The sequence below is a fragment of the Phascolarctos cinereus genome, unplaced genomic scaffold (genome assembly GCF_003287225.1).
Source record: "Phascolarctos cinereus isolate Bilbo 61053 unplaced genomic scaffold, phaCin_HiC Scaffold_9;HRSCAF=440, whole genome shotgun sequence".
Lineage (NCBI taxonomy): Eukaryota > Metazoa > Chordata > Mammalia > Diprotodontia > Phascolarctidae > Phascolarctos > Phascolarctos cinereus.
Genome location: NW_027556402.1, coordinates 190,121,216 through 190,148,150, shown reverse-complemented (window position 1 = coordinate 190,148,150; position 26,935 = coordinate 190,121,216). Strand labels below are relative to the sequence as shown.

Below are 26,935 nucleotides of genomic sequence, written 5' to 3'. Positions count from 1 at the left end.
CATGTACAGCTGACAAAAAGGTCTACTCTAAAATTCTATTCATCTCCTTATCTTCTTTTTTAAATTTACTATGGTTTGATTAATGTAGCTCTGAGAAGAAAAATTTGAGGTCCCCTACTAGCATAATTTTGCTGTCTATTTTCTCCTATAACCAATTTAACTTTTTCTTTAGGAATTTGGGTGCTATGCCATTTGGTGCATATATGTTTAGTAATGATATTACTTCACTGTCTAGGGTACATATTAACAAAATACAGTTTCCATGCTTATCCCTTTTAATTAGGTCTATTTTTGCTTTTGCTTTGTGGGAGATCATGATTGCTACTCCTGCCCTTTTCACTTCAGCTGAAGTATTATAGATTCTGCTCCAGCTACTTATGTTTACTTTATGTGTTTCTCTGTTTTAAGTGTATTTCTTATAAACAACATATTGTTGGATTCTAGTTTCTAATCTGTTCTGCTGTCTACTTCTGTTTTATGGGAGAGTTCATCCCATTCACATTCACAGTTGTAATTACTAACTGTGCATCTTTCTATCCTATTTTCTTTTGTTTATCCTTCTATCTTTTTTTTTGTCCCTCTTTTAAAGTCTGTTTTGCTTCTGACCACTGCCTTATTTTACCTGCCCTGCCTTCTGTCATCTCCCCTTTCTCTTACACTCCACTTCCCTGTTGGGTAAGATAGATTTATATTACTGAGTGTGTGTGTGTGTGTGTGTGTGTGTGTGTGTGTGTGTGTGTCTTGATTCGGAACTTTATGTTAATGTTGGGCTCTGTTTCCAGCTGGGGGAGGGGGTGGGAGGAGTTCTGTCTCAAGCTTCAGGCTTCTTCATGTTGCTGTCGTTGGAGCTAGCTCTGGGGATTTGGATGTTTTTGGTGATTTCAAGATGGTGTGATCTGGGGAAAGGTATGGTCACTGCTCTCTTGGTCTTCACTCTGGTCCTTATCCAGAAAGGATCCTGATCCCTTGGGATTGCAACTGATACTGCTCCTCAGGGCCCCTCCTCATTTGGGACTAGAAATGATACTGTTCTCAGGGAACCTGATCCCTTGGAGCTTAAAGTGATGCTGCCTGTCAGGGCTTCCACTCCCCCTCGACCAAAAGTGCTCCTCTGCACTCTTGAACTGTGACCCAGAAGTGAGTATAGTCAATGGAGCTGCTAAACAGTCACCTCTTAGTTCTCCCATTCACTTTTGACTGAAAGTGCTCCTCTCTGCCCTTGAACTGTGACCCAGAATTGGGTATAGGTAATGGAGTTGCCAAAACAGCATCTGGTCCTGTGCCCATTGCTAGCAATCTCTTTCTGACCTGTTGCCAGGTCTCCTTGCCATCTCTAGCTTGGAAGCTCCTGAAGCTGCTGCTGCTTCTGTCTCCACCACCTAGTCGCATCACTGGCATTTCATCTATATGGACTCCAGATCAGCCTCTTCCCCCAAGTCACAGATCTTTTTTTCTGACCTCCTGTGTTGTCTTGGGCTGGAATAATGTCTCATTCTCACCTTTTGTTGGCTCTGCCATTCTAGAATTTGATTTGAAGTGTTATTTTAAAGTTGTTTGGAGGGGAATGTTGTGAGATCTTCTCTACTCTGCCATCTTCCCCCTCACTGCCTCTTTCCTGGCCTCATACAGTTATCTCTTAGCACAATCTTGCCCCTCTAGTTTATCTTGCATGTCCCATCAGATGAATCTTCCTAAGATACCCTTTTCATCATATTACTATCCCACTTGTTACCGTAGAGGACAAAGTCTAGATTGCCTAACCTAGCACTCGGGCCCTGAAAAACCTAATGCACACCACATTTTTCTTTTTTCTTTTTTTTTCCTAATAAATTTGCTGATGTCTTTTTTTTTTTACATTGACTAAATTTCCCCTTTTGTCCCTTCCTTCATCTTCCTAGAGAATCATTCCATAAAACAAATCCCAACAAAACCAGTCAGTACTTTAAAACAATACCTGACAGTCTATCTGTGGATTCACTACCTTTGCAAAGGGGAAAAGGGGGAGAGCCAGACCCATATTTTCACTCTTTGCTCTCCTCACTCTCTATATGAGCTTTTTGCTCTGGTAAAGCAGCATGCTATTTCTGCCCCAGAGAAATGATGTGATATAATGGGGGCAGGGCACCACATTAGGAGTTAGGAGAGATCTTGGTTCAAATACTACCTCAACCACTTAGGATCCCAGAATTAGAATTGGAAAGGACTTTTAAGGTCATCTAGTCTAATCCCACCTCATCTTATACAGATGAGGAACTCAGGTACAAAGAAGACAAGGGCTTTGCCCAAGATCACAAAGCTCATAAGTGACAGAGACAGGAGAGTTAGGTCCTCTCACCTCAAATCCACCCTACAATGCTATTTCTCAGGTGATTATGGTCAAGTCACTAATCCTCCTTAAAGAAACAAATCAGCCAGTCATTCAATGGTGAGCTCAGTAGGTCTTTTGGTTTTCGGTATTTAAAGGAAGTCCATATACTTTCTGATTGCAGAATTGTAGATTAGACCTGGAAGGGAACTTAGAGGCCTCATTTTTACAGATAAGGAAATTGAGGCCCGTAGAGGTTAAATGACTCTGTCTGGTCATCCAGCTAGTAAGTGGTGTAGCTGTGAGTGAACCCACATCTTCTGGCTCCAAATTTAGCCTATTCTCCACTGTATCTGGCTGTTAGAGTCACCCATGGGGGTTTGTGGGGGGGAGAGGCAGAAGCCACAAAATGAAAGGTGTCAGAGCAGTCTGCTGAATGACCCTGTCTACCTCCATAATGTAAAATGGGGCAGATGTTGACATTTCTAAGTTAGATGACTTTTAGGTTGCCAGGGCCTGTCCATCCCTCAGAGAGATTAAAGGTTCACTCGGAAAAAAACAAAACACACCTCCAGAGCAGGACCTGGAAGGGCAGGTAAGGAACACAAGTTGCCATGGAGCCTTAGACTTTATGGTCTTTAAGGGGTGGCAGGAGGGAGATAACCTGGTCTTGAGAGGGACTCCTCCCACGACCAGGCCATTCATTATACTAAGTTTTTCCTGAAAGTCCTAGGTGCATCTTAATTTCACACATGGGCACATCATAATAGGTTAGGGTGGGACCTCATTTACATATAGTTGATTGATTTCCTGTCTCAGAGGTTAGAGGCAGGGACATTCCATCCATGTAGGACACAGGAAGTTTCTAGCCTGGAAGATTTTGGGCATAGAATATCCAAATTGGGGGACTGGTTTCAGAAGAGGGTTGGGGCAGAAAGAAGAGGTACCCAGCAGAAGAAGCGGGTGTGGCCAAGGCCTGGATAGGGAGTTGGATATAGAAAAACCAGGCCTGCTCTTTTTCCAGACTACTACATTGCCTGAGCAATCATGGTTACACACCTGTGATTCATGTCGGTTTGCATAGTTGCTGAAATCTCTCCCTTTTCTCCTTTTTTAGCTAAAGAAGGATTAAACAGAGTCTAGCTGTGTCCCCTTGGGCAAGTAAGTGACTTTTTCTCTAGGGGCCTCTGTTTCTTTATCTGTAAAATAAAAGGGTTGAGCTAGTTGATATTTAAGGTTTTTCCTGGCTCCAAATCCAGGATATTATGATTTCCTGGTTGTTCCCTCTTCCCTGTTTCATTTGTGAAACATTAAGTTTACTTACAAGCCTTTCATAGATGAGAATAGGGGTGAGTGGCTTGCTTTGTTTTTTTAGGGTTTTTGACACAAGCTTCGTAAGTGTATCCTGTGAGTTTTTCTGGTTCTGGTGATAACTTAGGGGAAGATTTAAGAAAGGATGACAGTCCCATGGTGGTGGCATAGGGTGAGACCTCACTGGAACAGAGGCTTCCTTCAGCAGTAATCTACTGTGATGCTCCCACACCCACAGCTGCATAAAACTATTGCCTTAATTGAAAAACAGACCAAAGGGGAGAATACATGGGGAAAGTCCTCTTTGTATCATGCACATCAGCAAGGGCTATATATTGCAGTTAAACAAGGTGCAGAAAGACACTGATAGAGCAAAGAGAACCAGAAAACCTGGGTTTGGGTCCTGGCTTTGCTGCTTACTAGCTGTGTGCCCCTGGGCAAATTACTTTCTGAATCCTGGCATTATCAAATATGAAACGGGGTAATAATACCTTACTTAATAATAATAAATAGCTGGCAACATCTTATGTCATTTGAGCCAGTCAGCTCTCTGAGGTAGCTGTTATGGTTGTTATCATCATTTTGGAGATAAAGACATTGAGGCTCCCAGGTGAAGTGACTTGCCCGTGGTTGGATACAGACAAAGGTGGAATTTGAACCCAAGACTGGTACTATGAATCACAAAATTGTTGTGAGGCTCAATGAGCTGAGGGATAATGACTTTGTAAACTGTAAATTGCCGGTTGTTAGTCATGTTGACAGACTGCTTTGTGTTGTTGAATCTTTTGGGGATCTATATTCTGTCAATAAATGCTTGTTAGGTACTTATGTACAAGTCAGTCAGCTATATTCTGTCAATAAATGCTTGTTAGGTACTTATTATGTACAAGTCAGTCAGCTGAGACACACACAGAGAGAGACAGAGGCAGAGAGACAGAGAGATAGAGAGAAACAGAGAGATAGAGAGAAACAGAGAGAGAGAGAGAGAATATTAGGAGATCAGGCCCATTAAAGTAATTAAAGTGGAACCCCTTCCAACTAGACTCTAAGTTTTGGAAACGTGGAGATCGTGTATGTGTGTGTGTGTATCTGTGTGTGTATGTATACACATATATACGTATATGTGTATAATGTGCACATATATCTATGCATATACGCATGTGCATATCTAAACACTGGACTTTTGTATATGGTAGGTGTTTAATAAGCTTTGGATTATTAAACTTAGCTATACTTCTCTCTCCTCCCCCCTTACTAATGTGTCAGATTGAGCCTTCTATGGTGTATATATTGAATTACCTCATCTAAGAGAGATCATAGGATCCTTTCAGACTGGAAGGAAATGCTGCATGTTTCTCTTTTCAGAAGAGTAGCCTCAGCTTGGCTCAGCAGGAATGGATGTAGAATCCTGAGACTCTGGATTTAGGTTTTTAGAATTCTGAGGCTCTGATTCTTCACATCTGCACCCCTTATCTGAACCATGCTAAGCCTTACCAGAGGTGGCCTCCAGATGAAGATATATCAGTTTCTGATAAGATTGAGAATCTCTGCTTGGTCTGAATGAACTTCTTGAGTATTTTACTTGCAAAATCTTGTGTCCCTTAGGTACACAGTGCCAGGCACTTAGTAGGTACTTCAGAAATGTTTATTGATGGATTAATTGGTTAATTCCATTCTTCAGAATCAATTAATCTATCAACAAGCATTAATTAAGGGCTGATCTTGTGCTAGGTGCTAGGGTAGGTTCTAGAGAAATAAAGACCAACATGGAACAATCCTTGACCTTAAGAAGCTTACCTTCTTTCTAGAGAATCAACATGGACACGTGTAAGTAAATCAGAATATCTATAATTCTGCCAGTGTGAGTGCTCCCTCACCTCGTGTAGATTTTGGCCCCTCTGTTCTTTAGTAAATGATTTCATGAGTTACCGTGGCCAAAATAGTTCATTCTCTTATGGCCTACTCTTTGGGGGTGAGCCTTTCTGTACTTAGCCAGCGTGGTTGGTGTTCAATACACAATCCATCTTGGGAGCCATATTTAAAGCCTTTCTGGGTTCACAGGACCTGCTAAAGCATGCATTCTACTACCTTAGATTTTGAAAGCCCAGGTGACCACACAACTAGGATGAGGTATTGAGGAAGACTTTTTGGAGGTTGCAAAATCTCATTTCTCTAAATTAACTGGAAATCACAGTTGCTTACTTCAGTTCATTAACTCTACTGTGTTTGTTCTACTGTGATTGTTGCCTTCAAAGCATTTGCTTCCTATTGAGTTAGTTGTGGTTTTAAGAACAACTTTTTTTTTTTTTAAACAAATGCATCAATGGTTCCTCCATGAGTCTCCCTAGTGGTATAGAGGTGATGCTACTTTCTTAAAGGCCTTGTTAGAGCTTGGTACTTTCACTGCATACTCCATCTCTGTTAGGGGAGTCTAGCCTCTCTGTCCAAGCAATCACCCTGATTAGCAATGGTGTGCACCTTACCTTGCTGGCTCCACGTAGAACTCTTCTGACTCTCATCCTCTCACAACTAGTAAGTCAACTGCATAAAGCCAGAGCCGAGGTTGGATGGCCTTGGTGTGCAAATCAGCATTCATACCTCTATGTTGGTATTTCCCAACTAGACTGTAAGAATCTTATATCTCTCCTAGTACCAGTGTTCTACACCTAAGAGGCACTCACCATATGTTTGCTGAATGAATAAACAAAAATTATTGTTATCAACAAATATTTATTGAATGCCTGCTGTGTGTAGGCAGCTAGGTGCTGCAGTGTACAGCACGGGACTTTGAGACAGGAAATTGGGTTCAAATATGGCCTCAGACTCTTCCTAGATGTGTGACCCTGGACAAATCACATAACCTCAATCTGCTTCAGTTTCCTCATCCATAAAATGGGCATAATAATAACACCTACCTCTGAGGAATATCGTGAGGATCAAAAGAGATAATATTTGTAAAATGTTTTGCAATTAAAAATAATTTAAATGTCCCAGGGAGCTAAAGACTTAAGACACACAGTCCCTCCCTGGAAGTGGCTGTAGGTAAGGAGTTGGTGCTGTATAGAGGGGTCTTCTTAAACTTTTTCCACTCACAACCTTTCTCCTGTTGCAGCATTGTTTGTTGGCATTGTGTGGCCTGATGGCATGTGCAGTGCAAAGTGCACGTAAGACTGCAGTGAAGCCATGCCTTGCAATATCGGCAAGCACTGCCAGAAACACCTCGGATCCATTGTGCATTTGAGTTTTAATTAATTTTTGGTCATTGTACATTCAGAAGCCTTTTAGTGTTGCCAATTTTTTGTGACCCCATCTGGGGTCATGACCCACAGTTTAAGAAGTGCTGGATAGAGAGTATGCCCAATGGTGCAAATGATAAGTACTTCAGGAATTGAGCTGGGTAAAAGGGTCCCTCAGGCTTAGATCAATCCACAAAGAATTCATGAAGAAAATAGGACTGTATCTGGTTGATGCAGTCTGTTTTTTAAAAAATTGGACTGAGCGCCAAGGAAATACTACTTTTAAGTGACCAGGCCAATTGATGCCATGCTCAGTGAAATCAGTATCACCTTGGATCAAGCTTCTTTGTATTTTTTAATTTAAAAAAAAGATTTCACCCTCTCAGATGTTATATTACCTTTCTCTTTGACACATTTTTCATTAGTCCTGTTTGCCTACCAGCTGGGAGGAAGGAATTAAGATTCCCTTAGAGTTTCCTTATTATGGCGGATCACCTGGCAGGTGTTAGTGATGAGTGATAACAAGGTTTGCCTTCTCCTTCTGCCCCTAAGTTCCCGTGTGGGGGAACACCTCCGCTGTTCGTGGTGCACCTGCCGTGTTAGGGCAGTGGCACTCTCTGAAATATACTGAAGCAAGTTTTCAGTGGGCCAGTGCCTGGCACTTTATGGAAGAGAATGGAGATGGCTTCACTGGCTAGAGCTAAAATCCGTTCACATAGAAGATCTTATAGGTAATGTAAAGTCTTCACGTGCAATAAATGTAAATATGCACAAATTTTACATTGTATTTTAGCCCTTATAAATGGGGCTAAAATCCATTCATGTAGAAGACATAATAGATACTATATAGTCATATGTGCAATACATTTATGAACAGTGTATTTTATATGTAGTAATTTGCTTGTCATCTTCTCAGTGCCAATAAACTCCTTTTTATATTTCCCTCTCTTCTCCTACTCTCCACAAAGTCCTTAAACTGGTCTTCTTGCTGTCCTCTGAACTTGGCATTCTATCTCCAAACTTTTTGTCTTTCCATTGGCTGTGTCATAGAGCTAGAATCAGTTCCCTCTTCGGTTCTGCTGCATAGAAAACTTTCCCTTCAAAGCTCAGTGTGGTTGTCATCTCCTTTAGGAAGTCCTGCCAGATCCCTCTAATTGAGCTGTCTCTCTAATGATCCCTGTTTACTGTGTCCAATATTGCATCCTTCAAGTAGGATGTAGGCTCTTAAAGGCTTGGACTGGTTTCAGTTTTGCTTTTTTATTCTCTAGTGCTGAATACTTCTTGAATTGAGCTGGCTACTTCCCCTTGTCTGTCTCAGTGTGGACATGGAAACCCCATATCTACTTTCTCTTATCCCAGTCCCTATTATGTATTTATTCTTGTCTCTGACTTCATAATACACACTTATACTTTGTTTTCATGAGATTTCTCTTCTAGTTCTGGACTCTGTCTAGTTCTAAAATTCAATGTTCTAAAGCTCAGTTCACCTCTAACATTTTATTTATACTTTTTTTTCAAACACTTTGGGAAAGATAGCAAGTTGTTTTAATTACGATCATGAAAGAAAACCAACTGAATGGTCCATTTACTCATATGTTTGCTTGGTCCCTAAGCTGTTAATAACTTGTGGCCAAAATGGGGTCTGGGCAGGAATTGTAGTTGTGTTATAGGGCAGAATTTATTTGCATGCAGAAGCAGTGTGGGAAAACTTGCTGAAAGCCTTGGTGCAATCCTTGGCTGAAATCAGGCTGTCATTTATATACACAGCACACTCTGTCCTTTTCCCATTTCAAGAACTTAATAGCCAAAATGGTTACTAAATGAGCCACTTTTGGAATGCTTACAAGTAGCTTAATGAATAGAAATGAGGATAAATTAAAATATTGATTTAAAATATTAATTTAACAAGTAATAATATTTTAATAAGAACTCTTCAAGAAACTTGAATAACTGGAAGCTAAATTATGAGATAAAACCATGGCCAATAATGTTTAGACACACTAAACTACACACACGAAAGGAGGTAGCCATTTTTTTCACAGTGTGCCTTCAACTTTTATGAAACAAAATGATAAAAGGTCGGGTAGCTATCAGAAATTTGTTATAAAAAATAACTTCTTGTGACCATTTCTCTCCTGACTGTATATTCACCCCAGTCTCCTAAACTTTTCATAGAGTTAGAGAATTTTTAGAGTTGGAAGGAAGCTTAATCGAGAGCTAGTCCACTCACAGCCAAATAAATTCCCATTTAAATATACTCAACATGTGTTCATTGAGCATCTTCCAAGGACAGGAGACCCCTTCACTTCTTGAAGCAGCCCATTCCACTTTTGGCTAATTCTCATTGTTAGGAAATTTGCCCAGATGCCATGCCGAAAAGTATCTTTTTGCAACTTCTACTAGTGCTCCCGTGCTTTGGTACAAATGGAACAAGTCTAATTGCACTTTGACATGGTGGTCCTTTAAATACTTGGGGATGGCTGCCATGTCTACCTTTGACTTCTCTTCTCCAGGTTAAATGTCTTCAGTGAATCCTCACATGATATAGACTCAAAGCACTTCACTATCTTGGTTGTGCTCCTCAGGACATTTAACAATTTATCTAGCTTCTTCCTAACCTCTGGCTCTCAAAACTAAATGCGAAATTCCGGGTGCCATCTGACAGATAATGACCTCCTTACATCAGGAAGTTATGACTTTCTTAGTGCATCCCAAGAAGATATTAGAGGCAAATGGATAGCTCAGTAGATGGAACTCTGGGATTGAAGTAAAAAAGAACTGAGTTCAAGTCCAGCCTCAGACACTTAATACCTGTATGACCCTGGAGAAGTCACTTAACTTCTGTCTGCCTCAGCTTTCTCATCTATAAAATGGGGATAATAGTAGCACCTACCTCTTAGGGTAATTGTGAGGATCAAATGAGATAATATTTGTAAAGAGCTTTGCAAACTTTAAAATGCTATATAAGCTACCTTAGTTTTTTTTTTTTGGAGGGGGAAATCTCCCACATCATACTGCTGAGTAATACTGAGTTTTAAAGTAAACAAAACACTGTCTTTTTTTTTCCAATAAATTACTGTTTAGCCATGTTTCTTCTATTTTGTACTTCTGAAGTTAGTGTTTTGCATGATTTTATATTTATCTCTATCAAACTGCCTTTTATTAGGTTCAAACCAAAGTTTCAGAATCCAGTGGTCAGCAAAATATGACCTGTGGGTCAAATATGACCCTCTACCTGTTTTTGGACTGTTGTCTGTTTTTGTATGGGTGTGAGTTGAGTGATTCAAAAAATTTTGCTGGGTCAGATTTTGCCCTTGGACTTGTCAGACTGTCAAGCTCTTTTCAGATCCTGATTGTGATTGAGTACACCGGTGATGGTTTGGTAAATCACACATCTGATAAGCATTCTGTTAACAACAGCAACAGGAATAATGATGATGAATTGAATGGTGCTTTAAAGTTTGCAAAATGCCTTACACATATTTTATTTGATCTTCATTTAATAAGTTTTTTCTTTTCCCAGGAGCCAGCAAATAATAATGACAATAATAGTAATGTTGATATCAACAGCTAGTATTTATATAGTGTTTTAGAGTTTGCAAAGCACTATACATATCTTTATCATTTGATTCTCACAATATTGGTGGGAGATAAATGCTGTTATTACCTCTGATTTTCCGATGAGTAAGCTGAGACAGATAGAGATTAAATGACTTGCTCAGGGTCTCACAGCTAGCAATTGAAGCCAGATTTGAACCCATGCTTTCTTGAGTTTAAGTTCATTCCAGTATTCACTATACCACCAAACTACCTTTTCTAATTCTCATAGTCTATGTGATTCGGTCTCCTGAAGCCCAAACATTCTGTCTTATATTCTCAGGTGCCTTCTGGCTCTAATGTATTGCGTCCTACATCCTAAGGTCCCTTCCAGCCCTGACGTTTTCTGGTTTTGAAAACCAGTCTTCCACTTATATTATAATACCAGCCTCTGACCTTCATGGAGTTTGCTGTCCGTTCTGTCCCAGCTAGCATTTCAGTTTCCCTTCTCTCCAGAGGCCACATAGGAAGGGCCTTCGTGATCCTCCTTCTACCCCTCCTGAGTCTGTTATCACCAGCTTGCTTCCAGGGCAGGGTTTCCTTGTAACTAGAGCCTTTGATGTGCTCTCCTCCCTGATGTCCCCTGGCTGCTCTCCACCTGAGATCTCCATTCATCGGCAGAACCTGAGTGACAGATACACACATCTACCAGTGAACATTGAAGTCTGTTCCTGACCCAGCTGTGGGCTCCAACTACTGCCCAGCTCTCAGACTACTAAGTCCTGGCTCTTGTTCCCTTCCTCAAGACCATGAGTGGTTTATTCAAATTTGGGTACACTAGGAGAAAAATACCATAGCGTGAAATCCTTGGACTCTCCCTTTACCAATCAGGGAGGGCACTTGATGCCCTCTCCATGACTTCTTATTCTCAGACCAATGGCGGTAAGTAGTCCATCCAAGGCTTAAGGTCAGTATTTTGACCTGAGTCATCTGAACTCTGCTTCTGTTGGCAACCTGTGGGTTAGAGTCCATCTCCAAAGTTAACCAGTGATTCTATGCTAGAAAGCTGGTGCTTGGCATCAGCAAGACATCCATTTATATCTGTAAATATGTGATTATGTGTGTGTGTGTATCTATATCTGTGTTTATATGTATATACACCTGCACACACATACATATATATGTATAGATACATACATACATACATACATATATATATATATACATATTTATCTTTCTGTCTTTTTGAAGGCTTTTATTTGAATCATAGACTTCTAGAAGCACAGCAAGAAATATCCTAGTGTGATTTGTCTTCCCTCACCTTTCCTCAAACTTAATGTTCCTTCTTAAATAAAGCCATTTTTAACTCTGTGTAGCGTTTATGCCCTTCCTCACTTTCCTAGAGCCAGGCTGCTACACATCTCCCTTAAGTATTCTAGATTGAGGAGTTTGGGTGTGTCTTTTGTCTACTGGTGTTGGCTTGAATCCCCACCAGCTGTATCCCCCATCCCCACTGTTTGGAACTAGTGAGTAGTGTCCCATTTCTATTTAAACTCAACACCAGGTAGCTTTTACAAAGAGGTATTTGCTTCAAAGGTATAGCAAAACAAAATATAAATATTTCTCTCAATATTTTGGGAAGGGGAGAGAATACTGACCCTTATACCACCTTTATGTCTGAGGGAAGAAGGCACAACTTTATTTAGTTTGTACATAGTAACAGTCCCACCAAATTTATGTCCAAAAGTAGCATTGCATTGAGTATTTGTCTCTGGGCTGGAGTTTTGAAGGTCACTTCATGCTTCTTGGGGCATAAGTGCTACATTGTCTTCAGACCTGAATTCTGGAACACCAGGATTCCTAACTTTTTAAACTAACTCCCTTCACGAGGGGCAGTTAGGTGGCAGAGGGAATAGAACACTGGACTTGGAATCAGGAAGACTCAGCTTCCTGAGTTCAGATCCAGCCTCAGATACTTGCTAGCTATGTGACCCTGGACAAATCACTTAATCCTGTTTGCCTCAGTTTCCTCATTTGTAAAATAAGGAGGAAATGGCAAACCACTCTAGTATCTTTGCCAAGAAAACTCCAAATGTAATCATGGAGAGTCGGATATGACTGAAAAAATAACTCAAGTGACTCTACTCCCTTCACTAGTCTCCATGAGCAGAATCACCAAGGTCTCCCAGGAGGCTGAAGAAAGGATTGATGGCAGACAGTCTTTTGAATGACTCCATATCCAGTCAAAGCATCTCCCATTCCCACCATGATTAGGTTGGTTAGGATATTTGCAGATGGTTTTTGTCACATGTATGTATGTATTAATTCAACCAGCAGATCTCTAAGTATGCATATTCACAAGTAACCAGAATTAAAAGCAGAGTATGATGTATGTATCAGGAAATGGATATGAACAAGAGAGTTCAGAGGAAGAAGAGATCACTTATCAACAGAATATCAGGGTGAGGCAGAAAGACCAATTTCAGCTTTACAGAAGGGACATGAACTAGTAGAAAGGATTGCCTTGGGAAGTGATGAGTTTCCTGTTCCTTGAAAGTCTTCAAACAAGACCTGAATGAATACTTGTTGCTCAGATGGCTCCTGAGTTACTTTCTAGCTCTGGAAATCTACGTTTCTATGAGTCCAAGGTTTCATGGTCAAGGTGGCACCTGGCTTGGTCTTAGAGGTCAGATTTAAAACTATGACTTTTTTTTCACATGGGAAAAACAAATTAGAAATGTGTGGTGGCAAGCACAAAAGATGACAGGGAATGGAGTAATAATGGGGTGCTATACATTATTAGTATGGTTGCATTGGTAGAAGTGGTGGCTTGTTCTCCTCCCACCTTTCTGGCCCATGACATTGATCCCTTTCCCTTTTCCATGGTCCGCCTAATTTCATCCTCTTGCCTCTCCTCCCTCCCCTGGGCTATGGATCAGTAGACCAAGAAGTATGACACATCAAATTACAGTGATCTATAAAATGAAGTAGTACCACTTACAAGTCAATGCCTGGGAAAACCCTAGTCACACCATCTTAGTCATGGCTCCAGTTGGACCGTGAGGTATGGGTATCACTTCAACAACTCAGGGTGGGAGGAGCATGGAGAAAGTCTTCCAAGACAGAGGGAATAACCTGAAGGAATGCATGGGGTCTCACGGGGTGAAATGAATAGTAGCATAAAGCATTGACACTTAAAGACTAGCATTCTCTTGGCCTTAAATGAGAAGACCTAGCTTTATGGGGTAAGTGATTGTAAGAGCAGACCTTTCTTGTTATAAAGTAGCAACTTAAAAATGACTGGGCCCTGAAGTTCTTTCATTCCACACATTTAAGTGCTTGCTGTGTCCTGGAGGAGATAAATGGTGCCTGACCTCTTCAAGCTTACAATCTGGTAATATTGGAATCCATCTAGTTAAGTGAGATAGCTGATTAGAGAAATGGAGAACACAAGGCAACATGAGCTCTGGAGGAGGAAGTTTGCTATCGATGGGATCCAAAAAAGCTGTGCTGATCCTGGCTCTTTGCACTGAATTCCTGAGTTAGAAGGGGAGGCGAGGGGAGACCATTTGGTGTAATTTTTATTGCAGCAAATTAATTATTTTAAGAGATGTTTTTTAAAAAATCAGATGCAAAAAAAATTCATTTTATTTTGATCAAAGAAATAAAAGAAACTACAGAGATTGCTCTCTGGGAAGGGTAGTTATGTAAGGAGTGGGTGGGGGAGGAGGAGTCGGGTTCACTTTTACTTTCGTTGCAGTGGCTGCCAGCAGGCAGCCAAGACTTTGAGCTGTTCTCTGCCTTTCTCTCAATACCCTTGTCCTTTGGAACTATTCCTTAGCTAAGGAGACAGAAAGGCTTGGGGGACAATGAGTCACCTGTGCTGCTCACAAAAGAAGCCTCTCTGCTTTCTTCTTCTTCCCCTCCTTCTCTTCATTTTAGGACTGAATTGACCAGAAGTGGTGGTGATGATGATGACAGCTAAGATTTTATGTAATGCTTTCAGATTTGCAAAGTGCTTTACATATATTATCTCATTTGATATAGAAGGCCTTCCTAAGGAGAATTACATAATGATGTAGATGAAGGGAATCTGGTTGATCAATGAGTTTTTCTGATAGGGAGCCACAGTGTTGATGATCATAGAATTAGGAGCTGAAATGGACCATAGAGGCTGTCTTGGTGCCATAGAAGATAGAGTGCTAGGCTTGGAGTTAGGAAGATCTGCATTCTGTTTTTGCCTCAGACGCTGACTAGGTAGAGGTGTGACCCTGGGCAAATAATTTAACCTCTTTCACCCTTTTCTCACAGGGTTGTTGTAAAGATCAAATGAGATGATGTAGATAAAGTGTTTTGTAAACTTTTAAGTGAGATATAAATGATATTATTATTATTATTATTATTCCAACTTGCTCATTTTATGTTTAAGGAAAGTGAGAACTGGAGAGTTTAAATGACTTGCCTACAGTCTCTCTACTGCTAGTGAGGAGCAGGGCCAAAATGTGAAACCAATTATTTTGACTCCAAATCTACTGTGTTTTGAGGTCAAAGTGAATTAGAGGAAAAGCTGGAGTCTTTCCTCTGTTCGGTAACTGTTGATGAGCATTAAAAGCCTGTTATATTCAGTGTACTTTGTGAAGGACTCTGAAGGAGAAAGATAGGAAGATAAATTGTGCTTTGTAATAGACAGTGAAGGTAGAGTCAAAAGAGGAAGAGGCAGGATGGAATTGTTTTGGTAGTTAAAAAAAACAACTTAAGTACAAGGTTAATCTAAGTTGCATAGTCTTGAATTTTTTTTATTATTTTTATTTTTTGCCAGGCAACGGGATTAAGTGACTTGCCCAGGGTCACATGGCTACTAAGTGTTATGTGTCTGAGGCCGGATTTGAACTCAGGTCCTCCTGACTCCAGGGCTGGTGTTCTATCCACTCAACCACCTAGCTGCCCCCGTAGTCTAGAATTTGAAGGGACCTTATAGATCATGTAGGCCACCCCAGCCCTCCTTTTTACAGATGAGAAAATAGGTCTACAGAGGTGTCCAAGGATACAGAGACAGCAAATGTTTGAGGTGAGATTTGAACCTAGGTCATAAAATCATAGATTGACAGCTAGAGGGGACCTCAGAGGTCATTTAATTTACATCCATATTTTACAGATGAGGAAAGAGACCTAAAGAGGTGGAAGTGACTTGTACAAGATTATACAGATAGTAAGTGGAAGAATTTGCATCCTGATATTCTGACACTGAGTCTTTCCACTGTCCCACACAAAACATCTCCAATGACCTTTTTTCACAATATGCAAACTCCCTTTTCAATGGGACAGTTTCCTTGGTGTGGTAGATAGGGCACTGGACTTGCAGTCAGGAAGACCTGGGTTCAAATCCTATTTCAACACTTATTAGCTGTATGAGCTCAGGCAAAACAATTATTCAGGGCCTCAGTTTCCTTATTTGTAAAGTGAAGAAGTTGGACCAGATGGTCTGCTAGGTTTCTTCTAGCTCCTAATCTGTGGTTCTTATATTCATTGTATATGTGCTCTACTTTTGCCTGCTGACCCTTTAACTTGGTATTTCTCTCTTCTTTACTTTAGAGTTGGGTTTTAGTCCAAGCTGGTCCATGGAGTTGAGTTGGGTAGCTTGCCTGAGTGTGTGCTTAAGCTCTTCCATGTTTTTAAACTTTATACAACCAAAGCCTTTTCATGAAAGTCCTGCAGTATTGCTTTGCTACACTAGGGAGGTTTCCCAGGCCCTCCAAAGGCTATGCGAGGGGAGTATAAACTCAGGCTGTTTATGTCAAGCTAAGAAGGTTTGGAGTGCAATTTTGGCAAAGGACCATATGTTTGTGGCTGAAGGCCAGATTAGCTAAGTTGAAAAGAAGCTTAGCAAGTGACCAGAGACTTGGCCCTCAGGTAATTTTTCTTTTCTTTTTGGCCATAGTGACTCATCAGACCATTAACTAAGGCATGGAATGGTTGCAATGTTCATTGATAGAAGTACACGCCCTGATGAAATTGTGGAAACTTGGAGTATTGAGGTAAGTAACCCAAGTGGTACATTTTTGGCTTTAATTATTGCTAGATTGAGATGGAATGGTACTGGATGTCTTCTGTAAAATCCTGGTTCTTCAGGGAAAACCCTAGAAAATCAATGGCTTTTCTGTAGTTGAGCTGTGGGTAGAGAAAGGGGTGAATAAATACCTGATGTACAGTTCTAGGGATTACATTTTAGAAATCACATCGATGAGATAGAGAATTTCTATCTAGGATCTAGAACAGGGTTTCTTAACCTTTTTTTGTGTCAGTGATCCTTATGGTGGGCTGTTGAAGCCTGTGGGTCCCTTCTTGGAAACATGTTGTTAAATGAACAGAATTAAATACATAGGATTGCAAAGGGAATCAAATTATATTGAAATGTAGTGATATATATTATATCATATCATGTCATAATTATCAGATACATTCATGGGTCTCTGGTTAAGAAAGGTGCCAGAGAATAGTGAAAGGACTCTAAAGCTTGGTATATTAGGTTTAGTTGAAGATACATGGGATGTTTTTCTTAAAGCAATGGAGACTAAAGAGAGGTGAGGGAAGGAGTGTAAGAGTGGTGTTTAAGTTTTTGAAGGGCTGTTGTGGAGAATGATGATGAATTTTCCTTCTAGATGTAGTAGGATATGGGTGGACACCTATTGGCAGAGAGACAGATTTTGGTTTACTATAAAGAAAAACTTGGTGGCAGTATAGAACTGTCTCACAGTGGAAGGTTGCCTCAGTAAGTAGTGAATTTTCTATCATTGAAAGTATTTAAGAATAGATTGGGCAACCATTTATCAGGGATGTTGTAGGAATGGATTCTTACTTAGGTTGAGGGTTAAAATGGGTAATATTTGTGGTTCTTCTCACCCTTAATTTCTAGGATTATACAACTGATTCCCAGGTGTGAGTGAACCTATTCTTTCACTTGGTTTGATGGGAAGTTTTCTGACAAGGAGACTTACTGTGAATTCATGATGCAGCTTCTGGTGATAAATGACTAGGTAATATTAAATGTATGGCAACCTTACAGCTTTGGCAATAGGTCTCCTGAGAAGAGATTTTGGAAGATATATTTTTTTAATCAATTATTGGTACCTCACAATGAAACTAGGCTTCCATCTCATACTTATGGCTATTTTTAATATGATTGCAGCAGCAATCCTGCTATTACTCAGTATCCTGAGTATTCTTGCTATTGACCCTCTGCCTAGGATATATTGGAGAGTACTGATTTGAATGAATGAAATGAATAAAAAAAATGCATATTATTAAGCTCTCCTATGTGCCATGCATTATGCTAAGTTTGGGGAATCAAATACAAAAAGAAGATAATTTCTGGCTTCAAGGACCTTACATTCTCATGGGAAAAGACAGCCTTTATAGAGTAGTCAAATCCAGGGTGGGACGTTTTGATCAGGGAAGTCAAGGGGCTGGTGAATGGAGCCATGGAATTCCTTTTATCTATCCTTTTCAAGAATGGTAGTGTAGATTGAATTACCTTCTCAAAGCAAGTAGAAAGGTAAAGGTATGCATGTGGTGGCGTGTTAGGAGGTAGCCAGGGAGTAGCCGCATGGTGAGTATGGTTCAGGATAGTTATGATAAATACTCACCAACCAAAATCCCAGGGATTTAGGGTGAAGCTGGAGTGCTGAGGGGAGATAGAGGGCAGAGAATGGAGGAGGATGTACTTCAGGAGAATGTAGGAATGCAAGAAAATATAATAAAGATGACAGGGTACAGCAGTGTGTGTGTGTGTGTGTGTGTGTGTGTGTATGTGTGTGTGTGTGTATGTATGTATGTATGTATGTTTGTTGAGGTTGGGGTCTTGACTAGGCTAATGATGAGTATAGTTGCAGGAATTCAGGACAGAAGTCTCTAACTCCACTCCATTCCCCTCCAATATTGTTCAGTGAAGGTCTCGAGCAACCTTCATAACCTCAGGGCCAGCTGCTAGGGGCATGATGGAAGTTGAAAAGAATTTACTCACTCCAACTCAAATATCAGGCAAACTGTGGAGGTAGTCACCAAGGCAGAAGAATGTCAATCAAAAAAGGCAGATTGAGCACAAGGTATTCCTATATGCTGGTTGGGTGAAACTTTTAGTCCAGTGATATACTGGTAGCCATGAAATTTAAATGGCCTCCAGTCTTTGGGAACACTCTATGGGGGAACATTGACAAGAACTGTCCAGAATGAGAAGGCATAGATGGGTTACATTCTGTATTGACAAAGGGAATACCTAAATTGATGAGATCTGAAGTCCTTTGAAGATTTGACAAAAGAATACAGATACAAAATGCTGAAGTATGTCCTTTGCCCACAAGCCTAGCCATCCTATCGACTAATGAAATGAGTTTAGTCTGGCAAGACTCGTTCTTTGTGGAGCCATGTTAGTTTCTGAGGATCTATTACTGCGCCTTTTTCAAAGTTCCTGTAAAACTCTTTTAAAAATCGGTGTTAGAATTTTATTAGAGATCGATACCAAGTTGCTAATGTCGACTGTGAAACGTAGGTTTTTGAACAATGGTGTATAATTCTGAAGACCATTGCCTCTTTAATAATTCTGCAAGTTCATTGAACATCTTCATCTTTAGTAGATGGGAAGCAGCAAGGTCAGCCACTCAGTGTAACATTTATTATGTTCTGCATGAAATGCTGGGGATACAAAGAAAAGAAAAAGTGATTCCTGCTCTCAACACACTGACGTTCTCATAGGGGGAGACAAGTTACTAACTGGGGACATACCAGATATGTACATAAGTGGGAGAATTTAATCTCAGAAAAGTAGGGAACACTGAGAAATACCTCCTGCAGAAGGTGGGATTTGAGCTGAATTGTGAGGGCAGCCAGGAAAACTAAAAGGTGGAAGTGAGAGCATTCCAGAAAAGGAGGATAGCTGGTGCAAAGGCATGGGGACAGGGGGTGAAATGTCATGTTAAATCTTATTCTATTTACTACTGCTTTTGAGTCCCCACTGAGCGCACTGATTGAAGCCCAAAGGCCAGGCCAAAGTCTTACCTTCCCTGTCTGCTCCAGTCCCAGTGCTCCCTTCCTTCTCTGAACTCTTGCTGTGGTGAAAGGACCTACTTCCTCTAGAGTGTCTCATAGTGGCAGGAATGTGACCTTGGGCTCTTGAAGGTTATGCCCATGTAGTTCAGATTCTGGCAGGTCCTTCAAAGCTGGAGTGACTACAAGTGTAGCCCTGGAGAAGGAAGGGCAGTCTACCTGCCTTCACTGGAACTAGTATAGTTTGGCTGCCATTCGAAAAAAAGTTTTCAACCACAACATGAAGACCTTCTGCCATGGGGTGGAAGGCAAGGGTTGTGATCCCCACGGTCAGGGGGAGGTTTTGAACTCACATCCTTGAATTTAGGGACTATCAAAGTAAATCTGAGCCAGTATTTGAATAGATATTCTTTATTCCTCTTTGATTCTCATGAATTCTGATCACCTATCTCTCACTAGATTGTATTTCCTCGAGGACAGGGACTTTTTCTCTTGTTTCCTAGTGTGGTAGTGATGGAATGAGCATTAGATTTGGAACCAGAGGGTATAGGTTTGAATTCTGCCTCTGTCACTTACTGTCTGTGTGACCTTGGGCAAGTCACTCATCTCTCATGCCTTTAATACCTCATCTGTAAAAGGAGTGAGTTTGAGTAAATGGCTTCAGAGTTTCCTTCCAGCTCTCTATCTGTGGTCCTGTGATTCCACCTAGTGCCTTGCCCCGAACTGAGCTCACAGCAGACCTTGTTGCTTCATCCACTTCTATGCATTGGAAGTGTTACTCAGTTTTCAAAATTATTTAAAATTGTGATTTTATTAGTTAGGGAAAATAATAGAATAACAGAGCTAAAGCTGGATAGTATCTCAGCAGCAATCTAATTTAACCTTTTAAGGATAAATGACTTGCCTAAGGCCACAGAGATAGTAAATGTCAGATGTAGGATTTGAACCCACTCCCTCCAAAGCTGAATTAAGTGCTGGAGATGCAAAGACAAAAATGATAGTCCCTTCATTCAAGGACTTTGCCTTCATGGAAACCACTGATGATTTAAATTGTCTTTGAATTTGTAAATGGTAAATGTGGCAATGTTCTTTCTAGGTTAGCTTGATATTAGGAGTATGCTATGTCTTTGGTAATGTCAAGGGACAGATGCTGCTAATTCTGGTGAACTAGTGATTAAGTTTTATTCAGTCATGTCTGACTCTTCGTGATCCCGTTTTTTTTTTTTTTTTTTGGCAAAGATACTGAACTACTTTGCCATTTTCTTCTCCAGCTTATTTTACAGATGAGGAAACTGAGGCAAACAGGGTTAAGTGACTTTCCCAGGGTCACACAGCTAGTGACTGAGGCCAGATTTGAACTGGGGAAGATGAGTTTTCCTGACTCCAACCCCACCATTGTGCCACCTAGCTGCCTAGTGATTAAGTGAGCTTATTTCTATCCTTCTTTGAAACAAAGGAATTTAATGGAATAATTAAAGATAATATTTTGAAGCACTCACATAGGAAACAAAGTTTTCTCCCCTGGACATGTCCGAGTTTTAGGTGAGACCATGATTGAAGTTTTTAGTGAAGGATTTTAAAAAATATTTATAGAAGAATACAGATAATAAATGGACAGGATGAGGAGGTGTATATATGTAGGGGTGGGAACTGGGATCTGCATTGTCTGGTAGAGGGTCACTGGCTCCAATCTTCAATGGATCTAAGAACTGATGATTAAATCTTATTTGAGTATTCTGAGGACAGTGCTAATGAACTCTTCATGGATGCCTTAATGAGTGTTGGTGTTAATAAGAAAGCCTAAATTTAGCATGATCTCAGCTCTCAAAAGACTTGCACATCCATTCAATTCATCAAGTGTTACTAAGAGCTAACTCTGCACTAGGCATCATTAGCTTATTCAGTCTTTGCAATGGTACTAGGAGGTAGGGAGTTTAGTTTTCTCATGGGTAACATTCAGACTTTTTTTTTTTGGCAACTGGGGTGAGAGGCAAAAAATAACATGCACTCAATTCACAGATGTCATTTAACCCTGTTACTTTAGATATTTATTTCGCTGAACCTTTTTCTTAGTTGTTGTTTAATATTAGGGGCTTAGAATAGGTCATCTCTAAGGTTCCTTAAAGCTGCAAGTAATTTGAGGCAGTGTGATATAATAGAAAGGGCGTTGGCTCTGGAGTCAATAGGCCTGTGTTCAAATCATGCCTTTGGTGTTTATCACCATTATGACCTTGGGTAACTCACCTCTATGGACCCCAGTTTCCTCATCTCTAAAAATGAAGAGGTTGGTTTAGAGACAATCTCTCGGATCCCTTTCAACTCTAGATCCATGATCCAGTGAGCCTATAAGCGCTAAGTCTGGGGTCAGACAGCCTGGGTCCAAATTCTAGTTTTTCTACATATTTGCTGTTTGATCATGGGCAAGTCAATTACCTTCCATCGGCCTCAGTTTCCTTATCTATACAATGAAAGAGTTGGACTGGAGCAGTGGTATCAAACTCATATAGGAATGGATCCCTGTAGAGCATATTGACTTAGAAAATCACCAATTAGCATTACCTAAATTGCATTATATTTTTATTTATTTTGTTAAACATTTCCTGATTACATTTTAATCTGGTTCCAACAATACTTAGGAGTTTTGCTGGCTACTTTTGACCACCTGGCTGCAAATTTGACACCTCTGGCCTAGCAGACCTCTAAAGCCCCATCCTGCTTTACATTTGTCATGGCATACTTGCCAGCCCAGCTCTAACAATCATTGATTTTAAGATTATGAGAGCAGTGTAGGAATTCATTGTATTTGGGAAGTGGGAGGAAGGCCAAGAGAGGGGAAAATATAGTAAAGAATTATAGTGGCCACAAAGGCTGAGATAAGGGATAAGTCAGCCTCTTGTTCAAAGATTTTAAGCTATGAGAAGGACCTTTGAAGTCACCCCTTCCAGTCTCCACCTGTAGTGATGTTTGCTATCAGCCAGTGGGTACTGCAGCTAATGCAGCTTTTCAATATTTATTAGCATCTGCTGCTGCTTTTTTGAGTTTTGTGTGACTCATCTGACATTTGAGACCAGTATGCTTTGAGCTTTGGTCATTTGGCTGTGATCAAGAGGTCTGGATTCCTGCAAAGTTTTCCCAGCTGGGATCCTAGCTGCTCTCTCCATGCAGCTGTTGGGGTGGTCTTTCTCAAAGAAACTCCACCTCCAGGGTGGCACTTTCTGTTCAAAAGCTATCACAACTCTGAGTGCTGCTTTATTGGATCAACTCTGAACCCTGAAACTGAAAATTTGAGGCTCTTTAAAAGCTGGCTTCTTCACCCTTGCCAATATCAGCCCTTTGGTTCTCTCTAAGATTTTGCACTTGATTCACTTAGATCAGTTTTATACTATTTCTTTGCAGACATCTAGCTCTGAATTCTTTTACGTGGGACAAAAGTGGTTTCCATCAAGTATCTACAGAGGACAGTCTGACTGTGGTCTTGGTATGCCTGAAGAGAGGATATCCCATTCTATAGTGTGCTTGGCACATCGATAATAAATGTTTGTTTCCTAGCTCCCTCTCCTCCATGGGAGTTAAGGAGGGAATCCTTGGAAGAGAAGTGCAGTGGTGATAGGCCTCTGCATAGATGGTGGAAGGCTATGAGATCAGGCACAGGGATGACAATCCCTACAGGGAGAAAATGTGTGCCTTCTCTATATTAATTTCCTCAGGAAAAAAAAAAACCTCCTTTGCTTTGCATTAGTTATTAGATTTGTCCTTTGCATATAATTGAGGTCTCCTGCATGGGCCTTTCCATGCCCATCTATTTCCTTCAAGAATAACCTTGAAATAACTTTAAAAGTAGTTCAATGACCAAATCTGATAGACTTAGCTCTTTTCAGCAATATAATGATCTAAGACAATTCCAAAAGACTCATGATGGAAAATGCTAATCACATCCAGAGAAAGAACTGTGGAGTCTAATGCAGATTGAAGCATACGGATTTTTCTTTTTTTTCTTTCTCATGGTTTTTCCTTTTTGTTCTGATTCTTCTTTCACAATGTGACTAATATGGAAATATGTTTAATATGATTGTACATGGATAGCCCATATCAGATTGTAGACCATCTTGTGGAGGGAGGGGGAAATTAATCTGGTTTTCAAAAGCTATATCCAGTGGAGCACAAGATTTGGTAGGGCCTACCAAACTGGGAAGGCTTCAGCTATGGCCTTAGCATCAACCTGTTTGTCTGTTTTTCAACAAGGACCAGACTCATTAAATTCAGAGAGGCCCATGATCACCAGGTTAGCATCTGGTGGGGTGATTTTTTGGGACATAGCAATATTCAAAGACTATTTGCTAGATCATAGGAGGAATATAGTCTGGCTAGGTACAGGGGAGATATCACACTGCTTGGATTCATGGAAGTATTGAAGAAGAGAAGCAATGCATTTGGAGGTTTGCCTTAGAGTCAGGAAGACATGGGTTCAAATCCCTCCTTTGACACATACTAGCAATGATCATGGACATGTCACTAACTCTCTAAGGCTATAAATTGAGTTGTTGTTTGGTATCAGTTGAGACAATTTCCACACCAGGACTCCCCCATATAAGTGAAATCATAATAACTGCAGTAGAAACTATAAACTTCTTGAGAATAAGGACTGTGTTTTATTCATCTCTGTATATAGACAGCTCCTAACTCTATATCTGACAAAGAGTAGACACTTAATAAATGTTTATTGAATTGCATTATATGTGTGTGTGTGTATGTATATACACACAAAGATATTAGCTAAATCAGCTTACATTCTTTATCTTCTTGTCACTTCATGTTCACATGTTTTAATTTCTTAACAGTATTATAAATTCCTTGGAGGGCAAAGACTATGTTATTTTGCCCCATATTCCCAATACTGTGTGTAAAGAGATGAATGAAACTGTTTCTATGCTCACACATAGAGAAAATTGAGAGTTAGTCCATTCACCAAGATTGCTGTCTTCTATCAATCACCTATTCATTAAGAAAGCCATGAATGAGGGTTGTTTGGGAATTTTTTGTCTTGTTTTGCCCATGTAGAGTTCATAATTTTGCAAAAAGACACGTACTCACTCTGGAATAGTGATTGGTAGAAAGCAATTATCTCAGCTCCAATGGGTAAACAGTTGTGCTGAGCAGTGCATTGTTGTTTCTGCAGATTTGCTTTATACATTGAAGTAATGTGTCTTAGGTTGTTCAGAACAAGGGAGGTGATAGTTCCATTGTCCCCTCCCTTCAACAGTCTAGCAGCCTATGGTGTAGTAGCAAGAGTACTAGTCATGCAGTAAGAGGACCTGGGTATTCATATCCTGCCTTTGACATATACTACTCGCATTAGTATAAAGTTGCTTAATTTCCTCATTTTTAAAATGAAAGGATGGATTAGATGGATTCTTAGGTCCCTTCCAGCTTTAGCTGTATGATCCTGATAATTGTAACACTGTGTGGGGTTCTGGGTGCCACATTTTAGGAAGGTCACCGATAAGCTGGAACACATACAAAGGAGGGCAGTCGGGATGTCAAGAGGACTCCAAATCATGAATTAGGTCGATCCCCTAAAGCAATTAGACAGGGTTAGCCTAAGTAAGAAAAGACGCAGGAGATCTGTCACCAGCTTCAAATATTTGAAGGGTTGTCTTTTAAGATTAGACCGATTCTGTGTGGTTTTTGGAGGGCAAAAGAAGGATCAATTGCAAGCTCCATGGCAGAAGCTATGCCTGTTCAATCTCTGTATGTCTCTGAGGACCAGTGACAGTACTATGAACTAAGTAAGTATTTGATGTTTTGTTAAATCAAATGGAAGTTACAAGGATGAAGATTTTTAGCTCCATATATGGAAGAATTTTAATGATGAGAACTAACCCAAAGTAGCACTGATTGCTTTCTGAAGGAATGAGCTCCCTGTCACAGGAATATTCCGAACACAGAGTATATAACCACTTATCCATGATGACATGAAAGGGATTCCTGAAGTGGATGTAGAGGGTTGGAGTAGACCCCAGAGTTCCTTTCCAAATCTAAGACACTACAGGATTATGTGATTGTGTAGGATTTAGATATGGAAGGGATCCTGAAGATAATTTGAGTCTTACCCTTTAATTTTATAACTGGGAGAGAAGAGCAAGCAGAAGTAGGAAAGAGGAGGAGGAGGAGGAGAGAGAAGAATGGAGGGGATTAGGGGTGAAGGGGAGAGATTTGAAGAGAGGGAAGGATTATTATTAAATGGAGAGGGAGGGAGACAGACTGACAGAGGTAAAGAGAAAAACAGTTGAGAGGGGGAGAAAGAGAGGAGAGGAGAGAGATGTCTGATGCCGTACAAGTAAGAATAAATAGTAGAGCTGGAATTTGAAGCCATGGATTCTGACCACAAACCTATTGTTTTTTCTAGGACACATTGGTGCCTCTCATTCTCTGATGTAAGACTTTCCCCCCATTTGGACTAATGAACATTTAATATTCTAATTATTAACAACTCTGTAGCTCATCAATTATTAATAAGCACATCTGTTGTGACTCTCAAACAACTTTGAAAGCTTGATCAACTTTAAAGTATGTATTTCTTTTATTTGGCCTGACCATTCACTTTTACTAAGTAGCATTCCATTTTAATCAAAATGACTACCAGATTTGAGCTACAGTACTTTCCGAGTAACTTTTTTTTTACAATTATGAGTTTGGAAATGAACCTGGGAAAGGGGCATCATATTGCCAAGTGTGTCTTTGAATGCACAAACACGGGAGCTTAGAGTAAACAAACTACATAAACTAGAATGCTCAGAGAATTGGGGGAAGGGCTGTTCTGACGAATTTTCTAATTAACCCTTTTCCAAGCTGCTAACATTTTTTCTAAGTTGTTTTAGTTCTTTCTTAATAAGTAGATTCTAATGAACTCAACTGAATTTATCACTAAGAATCTAGTAGTACCTCAAAAGAATAATTTCTGAATAAATTATCTCTTTCTATGACTGTGAAGTAGGTAAAGAAGGTTTAAGAGATTGGGCTTAATCTGTCTTGACTCCAAGATATAAGCAGAATAAGCAGTCCCCCCCCCCCTTTATTTCTGATGTAAGATTTTTATGACTTCTCATACTCCAAGATAAGGATAGAAAACATAGTGTAGGACTGTGACTGTACGTGATGCAATAAGTGTTCTCCTTAATTTGCTCCTGGTTAATAAAACAGTTTGTCTTTTCAGTGGTATAAAAGTGATTTGTTTACTAAAATTTTTATTTATCCTTTGTTTTTGCATCCCCATTTCCCAATACATCCCTAGTCTTCTCCCTCCCCCCTCCCAAAGAGCCTTCCCTTATAACAAAGAATAAAAAAAAGAGGAAAAAGACAGTTTAGCCAAACTATTCAACACATGAGCCAAGTCTGACAGTAAATATGGTATTTCACATCCTTAGTTCCCCACTCCTGTGGAGAAGCGTTGGCGATGGAGTCTCCTCTCTCTTTTTGGGACCAAGCTTGGTCATTATGATTTCATAGT

At 40.2% G+C, this 26,935-nt stretch overlaps 1 protein-coding gene across 6 annotated transcripts in view; it reads left to right on the top strand.

The window, feature by feature from the left end:
* Positions 1-26,935, top strand: part of JAKMIP1 (janus kinase and microtubule interacting protein 1) — a 281,093-nt gene that overhangs the window by 45,461 nt on the left and 208,697 nt on the right. For 4 of the 6 annotated variants that reach the window (XM_078149018.1, XM_020992282.2, XM_078149014.1 and 1 more), the window contains exon 2: positions 16,328-16,424. The exons of 1 other annotated variant lie outside the window; for it this stretch is intronic. The gene's annotated coding sequence lies outside the window, so the exon portion shown is untranslated. Of the gene's footprint in view, positions 1-16,327; positions 16,425-17,302; positions 17,424-26,935 lie in introns of all 6 variants that reach the window. One more of the 6 variants, XM_078149015.1, reaches the window with a different exon arrangement.